The sequence below is a fragment of the Ochlerotatus camptorhynchus genome, unplaced genomic scaffold, assembly GCF_037179485.1.
Source record: "Ochlerotatus camptorhynchus isolate MF236.1 unplaced genomic scaffold, CSIRO-AGI_Acam_v1.1 ptg000156l, whole genome shotgun sequence".
Taxonomy (NCBI): domain Eukaryota; kingdom Metazoa; phylum Arthropoda; class Insecta; order Diptera; family Culicidae; genus Ochlerotatus; species Ochlerotatus camptorhynchus.
The window spans coordinates 482,678-508,746 of record NW_027040646.1 but is presented as its reverse complement, the minus strand read 5'-3'; the positions used below and the strand labels follow the sequence as shown (position 1 = coordinate 508,746).

The window sequence follows — 26,069 nt, the reverse complement described above, 5'->3', positions numbered from 1 at the left end:
CCATATGAGACATGTGTAGGTGATACAAATCGTCACGTTTGCTATGAATTTCTTCTTACTATGCTGGATGGGAAAGCTTGCAGTACGCTGTCACACGAAAAACCAGCAGCTAAGTGTTACATTTGTGGCGCAACTCCAAAAGAAATGAACCAAACGAAAGTCCATGAAAAAACTGAGAATACAAACAACTTCAGATTTGGATTATCTGTTCTACATTGCTGGATTAAACCGTTTGAGTGCCTTTTACGTATCGCATATAGGTACGTGACCTTTATTTCCTCACTAAGATTTGTGTACTAATGATTTTTTTATGATGACTTTTAAAACCTGGCAGGTTCGGAAGAAGCAAATAAGAAGAGCAGCGAAGAAAGCAAAAAAAAAAAGGATTCAACAACAGTTTAAAGTTCAAATGGGATTAATTGTTGATAAGCCTAAGCCAGGATACGGTACTTCCAATGGTGGCAACACAGCGCGTGATTTTTTTTCTGATCCTGTTACAAGTGGTGCTATCACGGGAATCGATGAAACTCTCATCGAAAAATTTGGTACGATTTTGAGAGTAGTAGCCAGCGGACTACCAATTGATATTCCCAAATATCAAACATTATTCGAGACATTATTACAAGAAACAAGGGATCAATACTTAGCTCTTTACAGCTGGTCTTACATGCCTTTGACGGTTCTTAAACTGTTGATACATAGCGCCAACTTTATTTCAATGTTCGAGTTACTCATTGGCAAATTTTCGCAAGAAGCTTTAGGAGCTACCCGTAAAATTATCAGGAAAAATTGACTAAACCACACAAGGAAAACATCCAGAATCAATTCCAACGAAGACTTGATGAGATCATTGCTGTTGAATATGGACCCTTTTGTTTCTCTTAATCGAAAAACATTTTCATCCAAACATCTCGAAGATGACGCAGCTATTTCATATTACATAAAACTTGCCGAAACAGGAGAAGAGTAAATGGAGTTTTTTTTGGAGAAAGTAAGTTTAAACATTGAAGAGACATCGTAAGTAGACAAGGCTGGAATCGGAAGAAAGCAATCGAAGTAAAAAATATAAGAAAACTGTATTGAAAATTTTCCCCAAGATTGATACTAATTGATTTTTTTATTTTTTCTTGTGTTATTTTGTAAAATAAAAACAAAATTTTGTATAAATTCAAATTATCGCAAAAATTTGAAATAAAAACCTTTTCCAATAATTTTTGGTTAACCGGGATATGAGACACTTTTGCAATTACATAGAAAATGGACTTCATAAAAGACCAAAAACTTCTGGCCACTTCAGGGAAGTTCGCAGAATTTTAAAGATATTAAAGGAAGTTTCATGAGCTTCAAGTAAGTATTGAAAACTTTAGGAAAATTGCGGGAGTGAAAACTTTAAGAATTTATGCTAAACAGTCTCCAGTTTATCATGAAATTGTCCATTTGCATATCGCGTGGCTTTTTTAGTCTATTAATATATTCAACTGTAATTCTCTCCACATATTGTATAAACCAGTAAAGGGGATATGATGTTTTCTGAAAAGTAAATTATTTGAACAAACATTTTACGAGATATGGCTTGATGAGTAACAGGCAATTTTGACCTTTTCAGCAGAAAAATCACCGCCTAAAATATTTTAGCAGATAGGTTGCTGTGCAGTGTGGAGAGATTTTCAGATAGAACATTTGATGATAATTTGGCTTCTTTCCAACAATTTGTCTGTATGAGAAGGAGCCTATCAGATTCTACACTAAAACATCAATAAAATAGTGCGTCAGCAACGCAAAGAACTTGTTCGGTTTCAAAGTAATCTCTAATCGACATTTCGCATCTCAGCACACATGTTTACATTGTGCCTCTTCACGGTAAATGCCACATTTCCATTCGAAAATCCTTCCTCCATGTATCGTTCACACTTATTCCACCAGCACGGATCGAGCAGCAAGCTAAATCCAATAAAAGCTCATTTTCCCGCACGCACATTTTTCTCCTCTTCGTATCACATCGCCCCCACTGGTTGCTCTATCATCATATATCGTAGTAGGCACACTTGTAGCATCTCACATTCATCAACTCTGTTTTTTCTTCTTTTCTGTTATTCCTTCCTGCGGAGAGGTGTCCGGTGATTTCCAATTCGATTGCACCTCACGACGTCACCGGCAGCACCCAAATACTGTAATCGGGCACGTGTTTTTTTTTTTTAATTGAATCTCACCGTGAGCCGTCCACGCACTCACTACTGGCCCCGATTCCTAATCAAAAATTTAGCCACTCTTTTATTTGATTGCACTAACCCTTATCGTGCACTACTCTTCGCGCGGGAAAATGATACTCGAGCCCCTCACTTCCCAAAGGGAAATGGCAATTCAATCGTGGAAAAAAATGCCATTTCCCATCCCTACTCACATTCGGCGCAACCGGAGCACGATATTAGATTCCAAATTTGTCTGCACTATTTCCACTGCGTTTGAATTGACCTCGTCCTTGTCGTCCCGGTAAAATGCAGCAGTTGCCGACTAACTGAATGACTGACTCACTAACTGACTGACTGACTGACTGATACACAAACCGATCGGTAGGTTGGTGATGTGACGTGAAGTTTGTGTATCGAAACGAACGAACGGTTGCCGCGCGCAATCCAACGACGATGACGATAACGGTGGAGTACCGAGCGAATGAAAGAACGAACGAACGAGCGAACCAACGAGGGCAGACGATCCTTTCTGGTTGGCATACAGTTTTCCACTGACTGTGCTGTGGGGAGCAAAACACAGAATACCAGCAACGCTTTGGGGCGACCGGTGGTTTGATAGCCGCCAGGCACGTTGCCTCCCATCGTCCTCCTGTCGTCATCGATGTCGGCGTCGCCGTAGTCGCAGTCGTAGCAGGCTCGCCCGTCGGTCGGTCGGTGGGACGAAGCAGATGTGGGTGACTATCTAGCAACACTGACTGTGAGCACCAGCTGTTGGATTTTTTTTTTTGGTCTTGTGCTTGGGCATACAGATGGAGAATAGATGTCGTACTTCGCTTAGCGGGATTTTTTTTTATCAATAGTTTATTAGTTTGCAGTTCTATTTTTCAAATATTTATCAGTTGTTGAAATGCAACATTATTTCATACGTTTTGATGGAGACGCATTGTCAATAACTTGTGCACTGCAGTGCAGACGTACAGCTTACAGTTATCCCAAAAGCTTGGTACGCAGCTGAAAAGTAATGACGTTTTTACGTGCTACGGGATAGGACATGGAATGCTAAAGAAATTTCTTTTAATTAGCATTTCTTGACCCAGTACGCAGTTCAGCCTGGTACGCAACTGAAAAGTAATGACGTTTTTATGTGCTACCGGATAGAGCCTGGTACGCAGCTGAAAAGTAATGACGTTTTTATGTGCTACCGGATAGGACACGGAATGCAAAAGAAATTACTTTTCCTCAGCATTTCTTGACCCAGTACGCAATTCAAAAGAAATCGGTAAAGGAAAGATCGATTACATTAGTATCGTGATCGACATGAAGGTGGCGCATTCTGAATGCAATGTCACTTTCCTTGCGGAATAATGGTCTGATCAATTATTCCGTTAGGTAATGTTGGCGTTTATTGCAAAACTGATGTTTTGGATGCATTTAAACAACATAAACACTAATAAGTGTTGATTTTACAATTTGACCACATCTCCCTATAATCTCAAAATTTAGCAGACTATAGCTGTCAAATTTTCTTTTGGGAAAAATCCTCAAAAATTACTTTTCCGTTTTCTTTTCAGCTGCGTACCAGGCTTAAAGCCTGGTACGCAGCTGAAATGTAATGCCGTTTTTACGTGCTACGGGATAGGACACGGAATGCTAAAGAAAATACTTTTCCTTAGCATTTCTTGACCCAGTACGCAGTTCAAAAGAAATCGGTTACATTAGTATCGTGGTCGACATGAAGGTGGCGAATTCTGAATAAAATTTCACTTTCCTTGCGGAATAATGGTCTGATCAATTATTCCGTTTGGTAATTTTAATGTTTGTTGTAAAAATGATGCATCCATTTTAACAACATAAAAACTGATAATTGTTGATTTTAAAATTATCTCAAAATTTAGCAAAATACACCTTCCTATAGCTGTCAAATTTACTTTTGGGAATATTCCTCAAAAATTACTTTTCCGTTTTCTTTTCAGCTGCGTACTAGGCTTAAAGCTTGGTACGCAGCTGAAAAGAAAACGGAAAAGTAATTTTTGAGTATTATTCCCAAAAGAAAATTTGACAGCTATAGGGAGTATTTATTTATATTTATTCAGTATTCGCCACCTTCATATCGTTCACGATACTAATGTAATCGATCTTTCCTTCACCGATTTCTTTTGAACTGCGTACTGGGACAAGAAATGCTCAGTGTCCTATCTCGTAGCACGTTAAAGCATCATGATTAAAGCAACAGTTGCGTACCAATTAAAAAAATATTTCAACAGATATGTAATGTAATATCCTATCGATTGGCGTATTCGGATTTTATTTTCATCTATAAATGGCAAAGTTACAAGCGTTCAAAACCTAACACTACATAGCGATAAATAAACTCTAATATTACATCCAAGATGAAGAATCTCATGAAATTGTTATGGCAACAAAACTAAACAAATGCAGTAAAAGCAGCGTAACGTCAGTTCATGCAATGCATTAATGGTAATTTTGTTCTTTTTGGATAGTAATATTACAACATATTTTCGACACGATTGAAGTGCATCCACTTTGATGTGATATTAAAATTAATTTTTTGCTGTGTATTTCACCACACATATTTTTTTATTTGCACCCCAGTATAGTCGACAAAGACGTAGTTCTACAAAAACAAATCGACTAAAAAAAAAAGAAGAAGGGTCTGTACCTAGGGGCACGAACGGAAGCTTGATGTAGGACCGTGAATGGAACAAACATTCTTGAACATTCTTTTCCCAGAAACATGAAATGTGGACGGCATGAAACTGGGGAAAAGATCTATTATTCAAAACCAATGTTGGATAAATGTCTGGTGGAAAATGAAAAAAAAAGGAAATGTGCACCAATCAGAAGATTGGAGAAGCAATTTTTATTGAACATCAACGGTGGAAAATTTGCATCGTTCTGTTTGCAATTGAAATTTTCTGGTGTAGAATTACCTGGGGGCAAGTTTGTATTGAACATTTCTGGTGTAAGATTTGCAATAATCTGTTGCATGGAGGGGCAAGCTGAATTGAAAATTACTGATGTAAAAATTGCCGTTTCTGGTGAATGGAGGGGCAAGTTTTATTGAACATTTCTGGTTGAAACACTACAACGTTTTGGTGAATGGACGGACAACTTAAACTTGACTTCCGAGAAGAACCTCAAGGGTATTGAATTCTGAGGACAGTTCCAGAAGAAAAAAAATCTGAGATTGATTTCATGAAAATTCTGCAAATATATTCTAGTGAATCCTGCAGATTCGTTCAAGATAATTTCGAAAATAATACCGAGAGAATCAAATTTTGAATGAAATTCCAAAGGGATGTTGAGGAAAATTTCAAAGGAATTCCGAGAATAATTTCAAGCTCATTTTGGAAAGAATTTCTGGAGAATACAGAGGAAATTCTTCTGAAACTTTAGGGGAATTTCAGTTCCAAGGTGTTTTGAGAAAAAAAAGTCCAAAAATATTCCGAGAAGAACCTCAAGGATATTGAATTATTAGACAGTTCCAAAATATTTCTGGGGAGAATTCAAAGAAAATTCTGCGGATAATTTCTAGTGCATCCTGCAGATAGTTCCAAGATAATTCTGAAAAGAATACCGAGAAAACTAAATTTTGAGTGGAATTCCAAAGGGATTTCATGGAGTACCGATAATTTCTAGCTCATTCCGGAAATAATTTCTGGATAATACTGAGGAAGTTCTTCTGAAACTCTAAGGGAATTTCAGTTCCATGGTTTTCTGAGTAAAAGTCAAGAGGAGTTCTAAAAATAACTCCTTGAGAGAACCCGATGGGAGTAGGCTGTGCGTGTGTTCGAACCTGACGTTTGTTTTTTTTTCGCGGAGTTTTTTTTTATATATCTGTAATCGGTTACTGATCTGGCCATAACCAGGCCCAGGAGACAATTTCTAGTTCCTCATTCTAGGTCCCTATTATTTGCCGCTGAGAAGCTGCTCTGAAGCCAAGTCATCCAATCATTCGTCCCATCATTAGTTCCATCATTCGTTGATTCGCAGCGTTGAACCTAACTATTGACCACGAATAGGCTTGCCAATGCTCTTCAAAAATCGACTACATACATCCGGACATTTATTTATCTCAAATCGAAGGAAGACATTCCGCGCAACTACTATAAACCGGATTAGTTCCTGTTGATCTTCGTCAAGCTTCGTCTACAATTTGGACTTCTACATCAACACATGTGAGGCAGCCTTCAGGTTCAATTGGCTAAACTTGGTGAGTTCGTTCCATTTTGTAGATTTTTATCTTTTCAAACCAGTAACTTTGGGAGATCACCTTTTTGTGGTGCGTTACTGGTATAAGATCTTCCACCGAACCCTAGTCGTGAAAACTTCAAAATAGGGAATCAGGATTTTCAGTAATCAAAGGATCACATTTTAGTCCTTGTTACTTTTTATGACTTGATAATAGTGACAAGACTCGGGTAGTGACCACCGCGCCGTTATGCATTACTATATTGTATATATCAAATCAAATTGCTTATGTTCATAGATTTCACATAATCCTTTACCCTTTGTTCTCCTTTTCCTTTCCCTCTTCTCTTGCAGAAAGCGAGTAATGGCGCTATAGCCATAAGTCATAAAATGCTAGGACAAGAGTTAGTGCTCATGCCCCAACCGTCAGAAGAAAATGGAGCATCACTTAACCTTTCTAGTTTTGATGCTTCCAACGACCTACCGATCATATAATTACCAAAATTGGAACGTACGGTACGAGATGTCCACGTTTCATCCATTTATTGGATTCTGAAGCATCGTGTTTAAATCTTCGATTTAAACAGGCCCGATTTTTCTGATTCATCTTGTTCCTTAAATGCTGCACAGTAGGCCTGGCCGTTTTGATATGTGTGACGCATCTTCGATGGGAAACATATATCAAATAGACAAGAAAAATGATGTAGGTATATATATCATTTTCCAGGATGCTTTCAAGAACTGGCTAAGCTGGTGTTAGATTAGATAGATTTGATTAGAAGAGTTCTAAAAATAACTCCAGAGGACTCTGAGAAGAATTTTAAAAGAGCTCATAGAGTTGTAAAAATTTCGAAAAGAACCTCAAGGAATTCTGAGGATGGACTTTTTCGCAACTGTACAAAGTTTAAAGACAGCTTTTGGATTCCTTAATTGAAAACTGGGTATTAGTTTGCCATTGAACCTTGGTCTATTGTTGTCTTACTAAGAATTCGTCTTAAGAATCTTCTCTGAAAATTTCAAGTCATTTATTATCGCGGTTTAAAAGTTACAGCTGTTTAAGTGCGTTGCAATAAGTTCGGGATTGTCCTTTATATCATCTTTAAAACATGTTGAATGTTCGGCATCATTTCCTGTCACCCTGACTGGTGGTACTTTTGGACAGGGTTGACATGCTCAATCCTTCGCACAAGTCGTCATTCCGTTAACAATCCTGTACTCGCTTGTCAAAATAATTTTGTGTGTTATATATTTTTTAAACCTTTTTAATGATCCATTGCCTTGGCATTAAGGTCAAAATTAAAAAAAAAATTAGAAGTACAATTTTCGCTGAAAATGACCAAGTTCAACGTACTCGCAACAGTAATAGTAAAGTGTAACTACAACAGCATATAATACCCCGTACAGACTATGGATTATATTTCGTAATATAGACTGTCTTGCAATGAGCACTCATATATAGGATTTCCAGTGAAAACTATAAATTATTACATGATATAAGCCATAGTCTGTTCGGGGTATAAGCAACAATCAACAACCAAATATACAAAAACGTACTGCACAACATTTCAGTAAGGTAACTGAATAAAAGATGATACCAGTATCTTGAAGAATATATTTTCTTTGGTTTTTATTTTTAACCTGTAATGAAGAGCATGATCCAAAACATTATTACAACGATTCCTACATGGTTCAGAAATTGGAAGAAAGCGACTGATTTGCTGGGCAAACACAATCGCAGTGATACCCATGTTGGTAGTATGGAAGCGTGGAAGACGTGGAAAACCAGGAAGTGTATTGACGAAGAACTAGACCACAAAAAACATCTATGATTGCTGCTAGTAAGGCAAAGCGGTTACAAATTCGCTATATAATGGAACGTTTCATCGATATTGTGCGCATACTTTGCAAAGGTGGCCGAGCACTTCGCGAACATTCGGAAGGAACGGAAACTGTGCCACCCAGTTGGTGGCTAACTACGATCCTGTGCTGGAAAAACACTTGGCGTAAGGTGCCAAAAATTGCCAGTACACAAGTAACCGTATTCAAAATGACATGATTACGTCGTTGCACAATGTAATGTTGCGGAACATTGCGAAAACCTTGCGAGGAAAACCAGTGGCAATCAGTGCAGATGAGACGAGCGATTTTGGCCACCACGAGCAGTTGGAGATTGTCATCAGGTATATTGATAATAATAGCCCAACGGAAACACTCGTGGGTGAGAAACGGGTGTTTAAAATAGACGCGACGACCATCTTCAATACCATTGCTGAGGTCCTGACAGCGATGCAGATTTCTTGGGAGCAGTTGATGGCAGTATCTTTTGACAGTGCCAGCACAATGGCTGGCAGCACTTCTTGAGTACAAGCCAAGTGCAAGGCCAAAACCAGCAATATACTTCTATGGAGAGCTTTGAGTGTGTTGGTTTATTTCCTTTTAATTCCGTTATAATTGCTTATGACAGATACTTGTATTTCGTCTACTACTTGCAGACTTCATCAGTGCCAAGTACTCAACTCCACTAATCAATATTGGATTGATCAAGAGCAATATGTATACTGTTTGTTCACTGCTATGCGCACTGTTTGAACCTTGTACTTGTCGACGCAGTGTGCATGCGAAAGGATAATGCGATTCTTATTGGGTCATTCATGTCGGTTTGTCGGTGCTATCATCACCAACTGACGTGACTTCACCTGAATCCAAGTACCAAGGCAACAACATTGCAGCAAATGTATCATTTCTGTTAAAGCCCTACTATTGCAACCATTTGACGAACCGATCATCATCGACATCGTCGATGGGATTAATTTGCCAATTCCATTGGTTGTCTGAAAGCAGTTTGCATTGCAGAAGATGAACCACCACCGGAGCAAAAAATAAATAAAATTAGCTAAATTGAACAGTAGGGAAACAGTGGTGGATGGACAACAGCATCCACCACGCACTTTGGAGTATTCCCCATCTCCAGATTCAATGCACCATAGAAAAAAAATTGCCCCTCCTTAACAAGATTCCTGTGCACGCTAGTGGTGTATACAGTGATCTTATTTTTATTTTTTATTTTTTCCCTTTATTTAACGTCGGTCTCTGTTCCGCAATCTAGTGCCAATCACCGACGGATATCGATTGCCATCCAATGACGGCAACCGAATGTGCAGGAAGGCAGCTTCCACACCTGCGTAGGATATCGCACCCATTCACAACACACATGGCCCGGGACCAACGGCTTTACTTCCCTTCCGAAGGAAGACGTGACCAGAGATTTTTATGCCTCAGAAAAATCCCACCGACCTCGGCTGGGATTGAACCCAGACCCATTGGGGTGTTAGAAAGTAGTCACGCTTAACAATACACCACCGGCGCCTGCCAGTGATCTTATCAAGATGTTACACTTGGTTTTGGTTTTGTCAACGTGCTCCCTGAAAATTAGCTTGCTGTCTAGTGTTAAGCCGAGGTACACTACCTCTTTCGACTATTCCACCACTGTGCCGTTCAGGCAGATCTTATTATTCTCCGACGGAACAAGTCTAGGAGATTGTGAGTATGAAAAGATGATGACCTGGGTCTTTGCCGCGATACGGATCTTACAGCTGTTGAAATATTCAGACAGGACGTACAGGCCTTTCTGAAGTTTGGCAGTCAGAGCTCCGATGACCCTACCCTTGTGGATGATGACGATGTGTCACCTGCGAACAGAGACAACGATCCACCATCAGGGAGAGCCTTCATATCGGAGGTGAACAGGTTGAATAAAATGGGGCCAAGAATGCTTCCTTGTGGAACCCCGGCATCGATGTTGAAAACATCCGATGTGATGCCATTCAGAGAGATCTGGAACGTCCTGTCCGATAGATAGTTAATTATTGTCTTCACTAGGAAGATAGGAAGACCGTACTGCTGCAATTTGAACACCAGGCCATCATGCCAGACATTGTCGAACGCTTTTTCAAACGTCCAACAATGCAGATGTTTTCGACACAGACTTGTTCCGTCTGAGAATGTTGGTTACTCGAGTCAGCTGGAGGACCAAACTGTTCCTCGAGTAACAAGTTGTTTTCTTCGGCACACGGAGTTGTTAGGAGCCGGTGATAGAATGCTCTTTCGAACAGTTGTGATAACCCTGAGAGAAGGCTGATTGGTCGATAATTTGAAGAAGAGGACGGATCCTTCCCAGGTTTCCGGATGGGTATGGCTTAAGCTGACTTCCAACACGAGGGGAAGTAACCATTTCGGAGGCACAGATTAAAAAATCAGTGCCAGATGGTTGTAGAATGTCGAACTCAAGTGTTTGCTTCGTGAAGGCTGACGATGTTTTGTCCGAGATTAGGGGGGCTCCTATCGCGGTAGCCTTCTCTTCAGGAGTGATCAGATGAGCCACTGGGTCCGGACTATCCAGTGGGGTCAGTGGTGGAATGGGTCTTGGATTATTTTTAAGGATTTTGGTTAGTTTCCAAAAGGGTTTTGCACAATCTGGGAGAGAGCGGATGCTGTTAGCAAAGTTCTGATTTCTGAGGTCCACCATCGTAGCTTGGATGGTTTTTGTTAGGCGATTACAGAGGATCTTCAAGACAGGCAAGCCATAACGCTGGTATTGCCTTCGAATAGAGTTACGGAGTCTAATGAGATTTTTTGTAATTCAATTGCTCACCTGTCTGGATACTGGCACGTGTTGTTCCCTGGCCCGGAATATCGTCTCCTTGATGGAACGCAGACACCGGTCAACGTCTTCGGGCGTCTCCGGAAGGACACCGCAGTCGACAGTTGAAAGCAAAGGGCAATTAACAAGTTATAAACAAAACAGAAAGTCGATCAAAATCATTTGCACCCCTGCTTCCAAGTGTGGTTACAAGAGTACAACTCTGGAGAGCATTGTGTGTGCCCGTTGGGGGCGTGTGGTTCTGAATATGGACAAACAGGCACAGATAAATCCTACTCCAACTAAATACTGTAATAAGCTTGTTGGCCCTGAAAAGGGCCGTTTTGTTGGCAAAGTTGGTGATGATTTACATTTTCCAGGAATCACATTTTCCAGGAACACCTTCAGCACTCCTCGTGTTTTCTCCTAGAAGACCAGAGATACGTTTGATACCGCCACGGCGAGCCAGACGACGGATGGCGGTTATCAAGAAGAACCTTGCGATGACGCTTGGCCACTCCCCAAGTAACCAAAAGTTCCGCATTCAACGATTAAAATCACTTTCAAGTTCCTTAAAGTTCAAATAAAGTTTCGACAGAACTTTCAAGCCTCATGAAGCAATCCGTACAAGTCTTTATTAGTAACAAAATTTATTGTACTTAAATATAAAATGATCAGTGGCCCGAATAAATCATAATTCTTATATTTATGCAATGCATCAACATTCTACCAAACATAAAAAATAAAGTGTAATTTCCTGGATTTGAATACACGGGTTCGGCATGCGATCTACGATTGCTAACCAGTGCCCCACAACTTACTTACTTATCCTGGTCCGACATCCCTTAGGATTGCACATGTATCACAATGTTACGCCAATTCACTCGGTCCGTGGCAGCTTGTCTCCAATTTCTTGACCGTCCCACACTTCCAAGATCCTGCTCCACTTGGTCTAACCACCTTGCTCGCTGTGCTCCTCTTCGTCTTGTACCGGCCGGATTCGAGGCAAACACCATTTTTGAGGTATTGTTGTCTAGCATTCTTATCCATCGTATCCGTCCAGCTTTCGCAACTTTCTGGATACAGGTTTCACCATAGAGTTGCGCCAGTTCGTGGTTCATCCTTCGCCTACATACACCGTTCTCACATACCCCGCCAAAGATGGTCCTAAGCACTAGTCGTTCGAGTGCTTGCAAGTCCTCCTCGTGCATCGTCCACGTCTCGTGCCCGTAGAGAACTACCGGTCTTATCAGCGTAGTGTACATGGTACATTTAATACGGAGGTGAAGTTTACCCGACCTCAGGGTCTTGTGAAGTTCGTAGTAAGCACGACTTCCGGCAATAATACGCCGACAAATTTCTCTGCTTCAATTGTTATCCGACTACACCGATGATCCGAGGTACACAAATTCATCCACCACCTCGAACTCATCCCCGTCGATTGTCACGCTTCTGCCTATGCGAGCCCTATCCCGCTTGGTTCCTCCAGCTAACAGATACTTTGTCTTCGACGTATTCACCTTTAATCCAACCTTCTCTGCTTCACGTTTCAGCCTGGTGTACTACTCCGCCACGGCCTGAAACGTTCTGCCGACAATTTCCACGTCGTCAGCGAAGCAGATGAACTGGCTGGACTTATTGAAGATCGTGTCCCGCATGTTAAAGCCCGCACGTTTCATAACACCTTCTAGCGCAATGTTGAACAGGAGGCAGGAAAGACCATCGCCTTGTCGAAGCCCTTTGCGAGTTTCAAACGAGTCCGATAACGCACCCGATATCTTCACGCAGCACTGTACACCATACATCGTAGCCCTGATCAGTCTGCTCAGCTTCCCGGGAAAACCGTTCTCCTCCATAATCTTCCATAGCCCTTCACGGTCAATAGTATCGTAAGCAACCTTGAAATCGATGAATAGGTGGTGAGAAGGGACTTGATATTCACGACACTTTTGGAGAATCTGCCACAACGTAAAGATTTGGTACGTTGTCAAAGATTTGGATCGCCCGTCCACAAAACCGGCTTGATGACTTCCCACAAATCTGCTTGCTAGCGGCGATAAACGGCGAAAGCACTTTGTAGGCCGCGTTGAGAATAGTGATCGCTCGATAGTACTCACATTCTAGTTTGTCGCCTTTTTTATATGCTGGGCATATTACTCCCTCTTTCCACTCCTCCGGTAGTTGTTCTGTATCCCAGATCCTGACTATCAGTCGGTGCAGACAAGTGCCCAACTTATCCGGGACCATTTTGATAAGTTCGGGGGCTCTCACGCAGAAGGACAAATAGCCTTTTATCAGAACTTTTGGTTACTTGGGTCCTTTACCAAGACCTTTTCCTCCTTTGCCACGACCAGTCATTGTTGCTTGTTAGGTAGAATAGTGGACTTCCTAACCTGCCACCACCTTCTTACAGCTGCTATAGCTGCTTCTGCTGCCTGCTTACCACGCCGTGAAAATGGGTTGAGACTAGACAACAGCGCTCTTTTATATATTTTCAGGATAAATCAGAATGATATTGAACCAAGTGGTACTCGATTATGACGACTGGGTTCGGGAAGAACGATAATTTCATGAAATAGTGATAAAATTATCACTTTTTTTTGTACATTGGACAATGCTTGACATTACCACATTTCAATAGTTTCTTGTGGCAAATCATCAGTCGGAAGCATTGCTATTGATGCGTGGAAATATTTCTGATCGAATGGTGATAAACTTATTGAAATTGGTCCAGGGGCAGCTGAGTTATTAATGATCAAAATCTTTCATAACTTTGTTACCAAGGTTGCAAAGACTCATTTCAGCTAAAACAATGTTTTTCTAAATTATGAAATAATTAGATGCCATGATCAAATTTTGAATTGGTAGGATACAAGAAGAGGTTGCAAAGAATGTGTTTGACATATTAAACCTGTTTATTTCACTTCATGAGAGTCACAATCAGCGATTTTTCACAAACTCACTCACTCACTCAGCGATCAGCAAATCGCTGATTGTGACTCATAGAAAGCAAAATTTGCAGGTTTTAAGTTTCCAACGCATACTTTGTAACCTCTTCTTGTAAGTTACAAGTAAAACATGCCATCATACCATCTTTTGGTTTTATTATTCCGAAAAACATTATTTTAGCTGAAATGAGTCTTTGCAACCTTGTTTGTTACATGTTCCATTTTCGGTTTTCAAAAAGTGTACCCCCATATAGAAATCTTAGACATAGCCCTACGCCAAAAGAAACGGTTCGCGCAGTTGCATATGAAGCCCAAATCCGCTAGCTAGCTATAGTTTGTCAACATGAGATCCTAAGAGATAAGCAAGGTCAAAGTAGTCGCAAATGTAACTGCTGCATTATCTTTTGAAACGATTTTTCACACGGTGTGTACATTCTGTATCCTTTCGCAATGTTACTTCCAACTCCATCGCAATAAATTTGGTATTTTCGGAATCAAACACTCAACTCATCAATATTTGAACAATATTGAAGGACTATAGTTTGAGTTGTAGATCGGTTTCATAGCCGAAACGTGCAAAATGTAACACATTACGGCAAATTTCGCCTCATTTTTGGTTGATTGCATGGTTTCACTGCTATAACCCATCGCACCCATATAAATCATCGCATCCATAAATCAAGCGCTCGTAGTGAAGAAAACAGCTCAGCAATGACACACAATTCACTAACCCGTTATCTTATCGCGAGCAACTGAGATAGCAACCTTATCGGCACAACATCGTGTTTATTAATAAAACAATTTTGCAACTCGTCTTCACCCTAAAGTCTGTGCACACGTGGTAAGTAAGTAAGTAAGAAGTCGGGCAGAGCAAAAAAGGCTCTCGTCGGTGGAAAACACACCCGCATATGCTCAGTGGCGAACTGTTGAGCATCCTTGTGGTGCCTCTTCTCAGCCATATGACGTCGTCGTCGTCGTCGTCGTCCTCGCCATCTGTAACGTCATCAGCAAATCGGTTTCCTTTCGGATTCGCACCGCAATAAGACACTGAAAAAAAAAAGAATACCTACCACCACACCCACATGGAATCGATCATGCTTGAATTGGTTCCGCTGAATAAATCAAAATTTAATTCGATATTGATTGAACGAACCCACGACGTAACGGTTGGTTGGTCAAAGCTGCCGCCATCATTTACATATGGGTGGATGGTTTGATTGTGAAGATGAAGGAATATTTCTCCCAGTGCCAAACTGTTATCGTTCCACAGCGCCCACCATCATCATCATCATTTCATCATTTTCGACGTCGTCGTCGTCGTCGTCTTCGGTCATCATTCGTGCTGCGATGGGCGGTGGGGTGGCGGAGAACTGAGTTATCGTTGCTGCACACAAACTGGCAGCGTGGTTCTTTGACTCTGACTGAGGGCCTACGGTACAAGACAAGCGCGCCGGGTGTTGCAAAGTACCGAAAAGCTGGATCTGCTAAATGGAATAATTAGACCCACTAGATTAGGAAGTTCAGAGCAGGGGAGGGGTACTGGAAGTGTGGCGAGTTTGTTTGGGCTGCCGAAGTGAACGTTTGCTGGCTGATGAGTTTAGGGGTGACGATCGCGGCAGTGTTCTAGAGTCGAATAGTTCTACAAGAGAAAGCTTAACTGCGGCAATGGAAACTTGTTTGCGAGTTTTCACGTTCTTTGTTTGATTTAATGTGAATTTAATTGGAAATGATTGGAGTTCATGATTTTGATTTGAGCTGTGCGATTTTCGGTTTTAAACTGAGCCATTCTGAGCCAAGTTTCATTAGAAATTTGGTTTGCTAGGAAGGTAAATTGGATCTACAGGCAGCCTCAGTTTACATCCACATGCTTGGTGGGCTTTCAGAACTCAAAGGAGCATGAGTTTTCATTACCAGAGGTACTGAAAACCACCCATTTTTAAATAAGTTATAAAACATAGACTCCAATTAGTGGTTCTTAGCCTCTTGTCCAGCAACTCCTATCCGTGGTTCCGGCAAAACCCAAATTACATCAGAATTCAAAAGCATGATCAATGTAACGATGGGTAACATAGCGTTATTGGTAACGCCACGAGTTGAGATAAAGAGTTAAGCGGGTCACACTGTAAGAGCGAATTTTGAACGGACCACTGATGCTCAGATGTTCTGATTTCTGATTGCTCGTTAGATGGGATGTTAGTTTTTCATTCTTATTGTTTAATTAACCATATCACATGGTTACAGGTACTATGATTTAATTTGTCGAATCGGTAAACAAGCCCTTTTAACAACCCAAAAGCTCATTGATTACAGTTTGTGAGTCGAACAGTCAACTGGATATTTTGACATTTGACTAGAGTAATATTAGAAACAAAGAATACTCTATGCAATTATAATAAACATCCAAATAAAAGTTATGTGTTGTGACAAAATAAAATAAAGTTGATAAAAGATATAAACACGATTAAAAATAGAAAATACACTTTCATCACAAAAATATTCACAAAAAAAAAATACTGAGTAAACTTAGGTATATAGGTTCGAGCAAAAGCTAGTGAATTCAATATCCTTCTTATTTGCAAATGATTAAATAAAGTTGAAATTTGTTTTGAATATTAGAATTTGAGAAAATGAAACTTCGAGCATAACAATGCAAATGACGACATCCTCGTAATTGGTGATTTCAATCTATCGTCTATCAAATGGTCCTGAAATGACGCCGGGTTCCTCTATCCTCAATCCTGTTGCTCAAACATTACACCCTTGGTAGCAGCTCTTCTGGACAGCTGCAGTACTGTTGATCTCCTGCAACTAAATAGTGTTTCCAATGAGAATGACAGATTGCTTGATTTATGTTTTCTTGGCCGTGAGGTTGCTTCTAGTTACTCGATTTATGAGGCGCCTGTGTCACTAGTTAAGCGTTGTAGGCATCATCCACCTCTGCAGATATCATTGAAATTGAGCCAGGCATTTTCTTTTCGTAACACTATGGATAGCATTTCATATGACTACTGGAAGGCTGACTTCGATGGAATGACTGCCTTTTTCGAGAGCATAAACTGGGATGAAGAACTGCATGATTATGACGTAAATATTTCCTCAACTATTTTTACGAAAATTGTTGTTTATGCAATCGATCAGTTCGTACCAAAAAACTCCAGTTATACCAACTCACCCTCCATGGTCAAACCCTCGTTTAAAACGTCTTAAATCATCTAACGGGCTGCCTTGAAAAAGTTTTGCAAACTGCGAACTGACGTGTCGAGAAAGAACTACATTAACAAGCAGTACAAGCAGCTCAACAAACAACTCTACCTAGAACACCAGCGTCAACTACAAAATAAGCTCATAATTGCTTCTGGAATCACGTGAAAGATCAACCAAAGGAATCGGGTCTGCTCTCAACGATGTTCAACGGGGATCGAGAAATGTCTAATGTGGATGGTATCGCGGATCTATTCAGGTCACATTTCTGCAGTGTTTTCGTCAACGAGGAGCTCTCTGACGAACACGTTTCAGATGCAGCAAGTGAGGTTCCCATACGTTAAGCTGTTGAATCTCATCCACCTTTATCGAGAGATGACGTCCAAAGAGCAGGCCTTCGCTTAAAAAAATCTTCCAGTATTGGCCCTGATGGAATTCCATCTGTGGTGATTAAAAACTGTATAAGAGTCTCTCGTTGAATTCTGGAATCTTCCCTGATGGCTGGAAGAATTCTTTCGTTTTTCCTGTCTTCAAGAAAGGCGATAAATAGTCAGTAATCAACTATCGAGGCATTGCGGCTTTGTGCACAGTTTCAAAACTTTTTTAGGGATAGTTTTTGATTATTTTAAACACATTTGCTCCAGTTACGTTGCCTCCGAACAACATGGATTCAAGCAGAAAACATCCACTGCATCAAATCTCGTGCAATACACATCTTTTATAATTTGCGAGCTTGAAAAAGGCGAACAAGTTAATGCTATCTACACGGATCTCCCTGCTGCGTTTGATAAAATGAACCACAGGATTGCTGTTGCCAAATTAGAGTGATTAGGCTTCTACGGTCCTCTTCTTAATTGGCTTCGTTCCTACCTCACCGGTCGTCAAATGTCAGTGAAAATAGGAGACTGTATTCGTTTCCGGTTTCTTTTGGTGTACCCCAAGGTAGTCATTGTTGACGACGCTACTGTCTGCGGATGATGGATGTGAGGATGTACTGGCAGCACTGCTGCGAAGATCATAATAAAAACAAACCTATCTTTTGTTAGTCCACGTTCAATAAAACGCAGTACAGAAGCATAGTTTCTTGTGTGTTCATAATTCAGTTTATTCACGGTATCTGAAAATTCCCACTGCCTATTACGCCAATATGCTATGGGCCCAGTGAGTGACACAAAATCGCGAACGTAAAAAGTGCCGGTAGACGAGGTGAACTTGTGCTAAGAAAGACTTTTGCATTTGGTTGCACCGCAACACAAGTTGCAGCTATAAGATGGCGGAGAAGTTCAATTTCCCGAAGCTGACGACCACCAACTGAATAACCTGGAAATTCCGAATGGAACAGTTGCTGACGCGGGAGGAGATTTGGTGGGTCATCGAAGAAGCAAAGCCGGAACCTGTGACGGATCGATGGAAAAAGGACGACTTGAAGGCAAAAGCAACCATTGGACTTTGCGTCGAAAAAACCCAAATCGGTCTAATCCGGAATGCTGTGAGTGCCCGTGCGCGCTGGAATGCCCTGAAGGAGCATTATGAGAAGAATACAGTGACATCGCTGGTATCTCTTCCGAAGAGGCTGTGCTGCAAAAATCTGGATGAAGGGGGAAGTATGGTCAACCACCTTATGGAATTGGACGAGCTGTTCGATCGTCTCAGAGCTGCTGATCTGGAGTTGACAAAGGAGCTGAAGGTGGTGATGATTCTGTGCAGCCTACCGGAATCGTACGACGGCCTAGTGGTTGCTCTAGAGGCTCGACCAGACGACGACATCACAATGGAACTGGTGAAGCAAAAGTTGACAGATGAGTTTCAGAAGCGGGAAGATCAGCGAAGTGGTGCGTCGGGCGAAAATAAGGTGCTGCGTACGTTTTCGTCGAAGAATGCCGAATCGAGGATATGTTTTTATTGTAAACGACCAGGCCATATCCGCAAAGATTGTCGTAAGTTTATAGTCAGCAAGCAAGTGGATGTCAGTGACAAGCATCATCGAGGTTCCTCGATTAAGAAGGAGCAAAAGGCGAATCAAGTTCAACGATCGAAATCTCCGTTGTGTATTTTATGACTGTAATAGACGATTATAGTCGGTATGCGATAGTTTTCCTTCTGGAGAAAAAGTCTGAAGCTGGCCTAAAATTAGGGAATAAGTGAGAAAGATGGAGACGCAGTTCGGGAAGAAACCTCGGGTAATTCCTTCCGATAATGGTGGCGAATATGTCAATATGGAGTTGGTAAATTTTCTCAAGTCGGAGGGGATTTGTTCGGAGTATACTGCTCCGTACTCACCCCAACAGAACGGAGTAGCTGAGCGACAAAACCGTTACCTCCAGGAAATGGCGCTCTGTGCGCTCTGGCGCTCGATGCCAAGCTCCCGAAGCAGTATTGGGGGGAAGCTATTATGACTGCAGTGTTTTTGCAGAATCGCTTGCCTTCTCGTTGAAGGATTTGAAGATCTTTGGCTGCGAGGCGTATGTACAGGTTCCCAGTGTCAAACGGGGAAAGATGGCGGACAAATCGAGAAAGCTGTTAATCGTTGGGTACTGCAGCGAGAGTAAAGCGTATCGTTTTTTGGATACGATCACGAATAAGATTACTGTTAGCCGTGACGCCGTGTTTCTAGAACTGAGTACAAAGTATGAAGCGGAGCAAGTCGTTGAGGAAGTTGGCGAAGTTTCGACGGACAATTTGATGGAAGTCGAATTCGGAAAGAAAATGGAACCTGAAGAAGTTCAAAGCAACGACGATAGCGAAGAGGAGTTCTACGGATTTGATAGCAGTTTTGACTTCGAGGAGAATCAAGAAGCTAACGGACCGCGTAGGTCGTCGAGAATAAAAAAAAGGGTGTCATACCTTTGCGATTTCATGATTACGCAGTCGGACTAATTGCGTATTCGAATGAACCAGCAACGTATCATGAAGCATTGGCGTGTGAATAGAAGGATCAATGGCAGGCGGCCATGGAGGAGGAGCTAAGAGCTCTTACGGAGAACGAAACGTGGACGCTGGTTCAGATGCCGAAGGATCGAAAGCCCATAGGATGTCGATGGGTGTTCCGAAAGAAGAACGATGGAAGCTTCAAAGCACGATTGGTCGCGCAGGGATTTGCGCAGCGTTTCGGTGTTGATTATGGTGAGGTTTTTGCTCCTGTTGCGATGCAGACTACGTTTCGGGTGTTACTCACGGTAGCAAGCCACAAGCAGATGCTCGTTCAACACATAGACGTTAAAACTGCCTACCTCTACGGCCGACTAGATGAGGATATATACATGAGACAGCCGCAAGGTTTCGAAACACGTGGAAAGGAGGAGCTGATATGTAAGCTGAACCGTAGTCTCTATGGGCTGAAGCAGGCTGCTAGAATTTTGAACAATACGATCAAATACTACTCAACGCTGGTTTCAAGCAGTCCAAAGCCGACATGTGCCTGTTTATGAAGGAGTTTTCGACTAGTCAGTGGATCTACCTGCTGATTTATGTAGACGACATGGTCGTTGTGAGCTGTTCGGAGCCGGAGATAAGGAAGGTTGAGCAGATTTTGCGAGGAAAACTGAAAATCACTGTGCTTGGCAATATTAGTAGCATCTTCGGAATCAATGTGGTTCGGCGTGAAGATGGGGTGTTCCTGATTAATCAATAACTGTTCATCCGGAAAATTGGAGAACAACACAATCTCTGCGAAGCAAAGAAATCAAAGATACCTTTGAATCCCGGATACTACAAGAATACGGCAGATTATGTTGTTTTGCTGGACAATGAGGAGTACCAGTCGCTTGTTGGTGTTCTTCTGTACATTTCGACAAATACAAGGCCCAACATTACAGTAATTGTATCCATCCTGAGTCGAAAAATAAAGAATCCGACGAAGGTTGACTGGACGGAATTGAAGCGTATTGTACGCTACTTGTCTGGGACAGCGAATTAGTCTTATGCTGGGGTCGACCAACGGACTGGTATTGGAAGGATACAGCGACGTTGATTGGGCGAGTGATACAAGCGACCGTAAGTCAAATAGCCGATTCGTTTTCAAGCTTGGAAATGGCGTAATCAGCTGGGCCGCAAGCAGTCTTGTGTCTCGACTTCGACTATGGAGGCAGAATACGTCGCCTTAGCTGAAGCAGTTCAAGAATCGGTTTGAAATACTGTTCGGTAGTTTGGGCGCCGTTTTACAACAATGCCACGAATCGACTTGAGTCTATTCAGAGGAGATTTGTTCGCTATGCTCTTCGTTGGATACCCTGGAGAGAACCTGTAAACCTCCCTAATTATGAAAGTCAATGTAACATGCTGAGCCTATAACTTCTAGTCTAGTCCACTTTTGCAACAGCTTAACATTAATATAAGACGAGTCAATTTGCGAACCCACTCTTTCTTTACGATCCCGACTTCTCGCACAAACTATGGTGCAAACGAACCAATTACTACCATGTGTAATTTTTTTTAATAGATTTTATAACTTTTTTAACTTTAATGCTTCCCGTGCTAGCTTTAAGTATTTATTCTATAATGCTTTATCATCCTGATTAAGTAAAGATTAGTGTTTCCTGAATTAGTTTAAGTATATATGTATCTGAAGGATGATATGTTATCTGTTGATACGAATAGAAGAGGTTTTTCGCCCACTTTAAGGGGCAAGGTTGGTCCTTCTGAAGTGGGCCAGAATTTGACAACTAATACTTCATACAATTTTAATGCTTATTTTGCATTTTCTAAAATTGTTGAGTAAAAAAAATGACCTGACAAAGATTCTCGTAATCTCGGATATACAAAATTCAAGTTTTACGGGATTGTTTCTTCATTAAATTTTTTCAGGTTTGTCTCTTATTACTGGGACTTGTTTTTTATTGTAATTTTAGACTTTTAAAAAAGATACAAATCACTCAAAAAAAAAAATGAAGATTCAGGATTTCGAGGTCTTTTTAATAGATTAATTCTTTAGAAAGCAAACTTAAGTCGTTCTTCAAGATTCTAAACTATGAACAAACTATTTCTGACCTTCAAATGAACTCAAAGTATATTTACGACGATCCGCAATAAAGTCATACTATAGAATTTATACAGATTATTTTACAGATTTTTGTCAGCCAGAAACAGATTAGAAAGATTTTTACGGTGAAAATATAGATTGAAAATAGAAATAATGTGGCAACACTGTCGGCAGCAATGCTGAGCTTAGAGTAGGGTTCGGTACGGACGCTTCCACGGAGCTCTCGAGATTGTTAGAACCAGCGAGAGAAGGCACGAGTCGGATTTTACAATCAATGACAGCCAAACTTAGTGCCCAGGACAACACTGGCAACATTCAGCCATGTTCCGGAAACCCAGAGGATGTGACCAACTTCTGACTAGGACCAAAACCCAACATGCAACAAATCAAATTACGTCGGTATTCAAAAACAAGATCCTGGACGAAATAGGACAGATCGACAGAGACTAAATTGGTCAAATCCGGATCCACTCAAGGGTCGGATCTCACTATAAGCGGATAAATGCAGGATTTTTTTTTATAACTCTGCAACTCGTACAAATTTTTCAATTATTAGACTTTGAAAAGCTCTTCAGATGAATTATCTAATTTTTGGTACAGGGAGACTTAGTTGCAATCTTGGATCTGAATCTTGGAGTTTTCCATCGCAAGTGAAAATGTCGTGAAAGCCAGTATTTTTTTTATCAATTCCAGATGAAATCCGATAAAATTTCCGCACCAAAAAAAAAACGCAGAAGATAATCTACACTTTCGTATCCGGAGGAAACATAATCCTGCAGAGCACAGAGACTGATGCAGCTAGGACTTATCGCTAGCATTTATCCATGCACATGACGAGCGGGGCTTTATTCGTTACAGTCCCTCACCGTGTCATCGGCAGACGGGAAAATCTGTTGACGATGCCTTCAGGGTTTGCTGGTAGGATGTAAAACGGAACCAACCAAATGCAGTTTAGTTAACTGCCAGCACTACGACACGTCCATGTCACATATAAGGTCTACCTATGATTATGAATTCCATTTTCAATATGGAAATGGGAGAGTGGTAGCTCGTGTGAATCATGGGAGGAATAAGGCCTTCGGAAATAGAGCATAATGGGTTGGAAAAATCCAGTGTATCTTTTGTCGTAGGTCAGTGGATGTCACAAAATATCTTCATAACTGGTAGGTTGTAATTAGTTCTTGTTTGCTCTTAGTGTATAGTATGTTTTTAATAAATTGTTGTGCGAAACATAAATAAAGGAAACCCCATTTAGATGTGCAACAACGACAATTGCATGTATTTGGGATTTACAATCATTTCCAAGAAGGACAAAAATTAAAAGCAACTCATGTTGATGCGATGTTCATCCAGTATGTCTTGCCCCGAAAGAATTTCGCTAATATTTCAATGACCGCGAAAACTTGAGCATGACCATGGAAAGAAGAATTTTCAAGAGACTTCACAGTTGAGTCGTACCTAAGTGGGGGTTACATTGGGCCGAAAAATCAATTTGTTTCGTTCCTTACCTTACAACAGCTTACAACATTCGCATTTTAGCTAGGAAAATAATGTTAAGCATGTGAATATATTTATTAATTATATATTTACGACTGTCATGGAAATGATTGATTGAAATCGATGTCTCATTTTACTAGAATTAAATAGCTAATAGTGCAATGTAATACCTTACGGGGGTGTACATTGGGCCAAAACATAAATTTGGTTAAAATATCTTAAAATATGTATAATGCAAAATATGTACTTCGTATGTATGATTAAAGATCGCGTGTAACCCTCGTTTATCCACATAAAAATGTGGTTGGCGACACTGACCTGAGCGCACCTACCGTATAGTCGTTATATTTATAGTCTGGCGGATAGAATCTCGGGAACCAATTGAGTTGTCAAATAGCCGATACCAGTAGCCAGTAACTATAAACTAAAATGGTTCTTCGAACACAGAAAACTCATACTTTCTTAAGCAATATTTGATAAACTATTATGAATTTGTTATGGTTGCTGTCATAATGTAATGAATTACACTAGATATTTTTGGGTAGGTATTAATTATATATATTAATTATTAAAAGGTACCATTGAAGCGCCCATACTCCGTTGCGCATCCATGTTTCACTCCCGTGTTGAAGTGCCCAACGTAGAGCAACAACTCGCGTGGTCTTTCTTTCTCCGTAAAATGAAAGACAGTGCAATTCCATTTCTACTGGATGGAAAAAAGCTCTTTGATGAATCAGTTATCCTGAGGTTGGAACTGTGCTCGTCCGCACCTAGCAAACCTCGGATAATAAACTCATCAGAACAACTGCCCCGATTCTTTATTATTCGAAACCTTTTATACATGAATTTGTTACTTAAACTCTACACAATAGTTTTTCTCCAGTATGTACATATAAAGCGAGACAGATAGTTTTTCTCTTGGAAAGTCGGTGTCTGTTTTTTTAACAAGAATTAATGCTCCTCGCGGTAGGAACGGCTATGTAGGGTGCTTACTCACCAATGTTTACTTTTACCTTTCTCGAAGCACCTAGTTAAGCCAGCGCGCATCGCTGACGACGCGGTAGCAACTGTTTATAAACAACTGACCCTGGAAATGTGCAACATTGTCACTGCTGCTGTTAAGTTGTGTATTTTCTACTACCGTATGGGGGTCTATTACTGGTTAATTTTTTACTCAGATTGATATTGGAATTTGAGGCCTTTGCATCCCCTCTTACTTAACCAGCTTGAGAATAATATCGAAGAGATTCTTCTCAAGGATATGCGCTGGTAACTATTTTATATTTGCTAAATTTTTAACTGGATCTTCGTATTATGGTTCTTACTCCTACTGTGCCTTTCTTAAGACCCTACTTTGTACTATTGATAAACATATTCAGTCGTTCATACTTTAACTAAATTTTGTCATTTGGCTAAATCATCTGTGTTAACAAGTTTTATCACGCGTTTTGCTGATATGAAAATTTGTCTAACTGACTTACGTTAATTATGCGTTTAGTTGAGTTATACCATTCTTGTTGCAATTGATATTTAATGTTAACATTCTATATAATCATTACGAATAATTCACTATAAGGATTGATGTTTGAATTTGGGTTTGTTGCATCCCCCCTTACTTACTGAGGTTGAGAATCATTTTGCAAAAATTATTATCAATAAGCTTGAGTTGGTAATCTTCGATTTTAAAAATTTCGTGCTTTCTTGTTGCCATTTTTCTCCTAACCTTAGGGTAATCCTAAATTGTACCTTTCGTTAAAGCTCCTTCGTTTCTGCTCGTTCATCCGTGCGATTGAAAACTGTTCCTGACTCGTCATTTGGTTGATATCAAATATCAGGTGTGGGTGTATCTGCCATTCCCCGCCATCTATGATTCGTTGTTTGCCGCATTCAGGTTACTCTTCATCGTCTTTCATATCTATGTCTTGTACTGATCGCATCTCGTCATTATGTATGTTTCTGTTGGAAACTTTTTAGTGCTATTTAGAACTTCAACTTTCTCTATGGTGTAGTATGATTCCACATCTTCGATGATTTTCGTTATAAGATGTAAACTTGTTTTGGATTTTATCCACGACTGTTTTCTATCTGTGTTTATATATGCAGCTAGTCAATTTATTGTTTGTGCCATACCATGCGTTAGTTGTGTACTTGATTGTGCTTCATTGCCATTTTTGAGTTTGATGTTTAATTATGTCATATCAACGTTACGTTGTATGTTCTGTAGTTTTATGATGATGTTTGCGAAACCGTTGCTGAAGTAGTTTGTCATTTTAGATGCTGTGTGATGAGCTTATGCCAAAGATCTCATCTATACAGTATAATGTGTTGATCAATTCTGTTATCCTCGATAAACCACTCGATTCCATCTTCCTGTTCCTTGTACTTTTCCGATCATCCTACCCAAC

General features: G+C 40.6%; 1 protein-coding gene across 1 annotated transcript in view; it reads right to left on the bottom strand.

Annotated features, from left to right (window-relative positions):
* LOC135701323 (AP-1 complex subunit gamma-1-like) overlaps positions 1-2,709 on the bottom strand; it is a 156,263-nt gene extending 153,554 nt beyond the window's left edge. Inside the window, exon 1 of the mRNA XM_065222084.1 lies at positions 2,402-2,709. The gene's annotated coding sequence lies outside the window, so the exon portion shown is untranslated. The remainder of the gene's footprint in view (positions 1-2,401) is intronic.
* Positions 2,710-26,069: the final 23,360 nt, after the last annotated feature.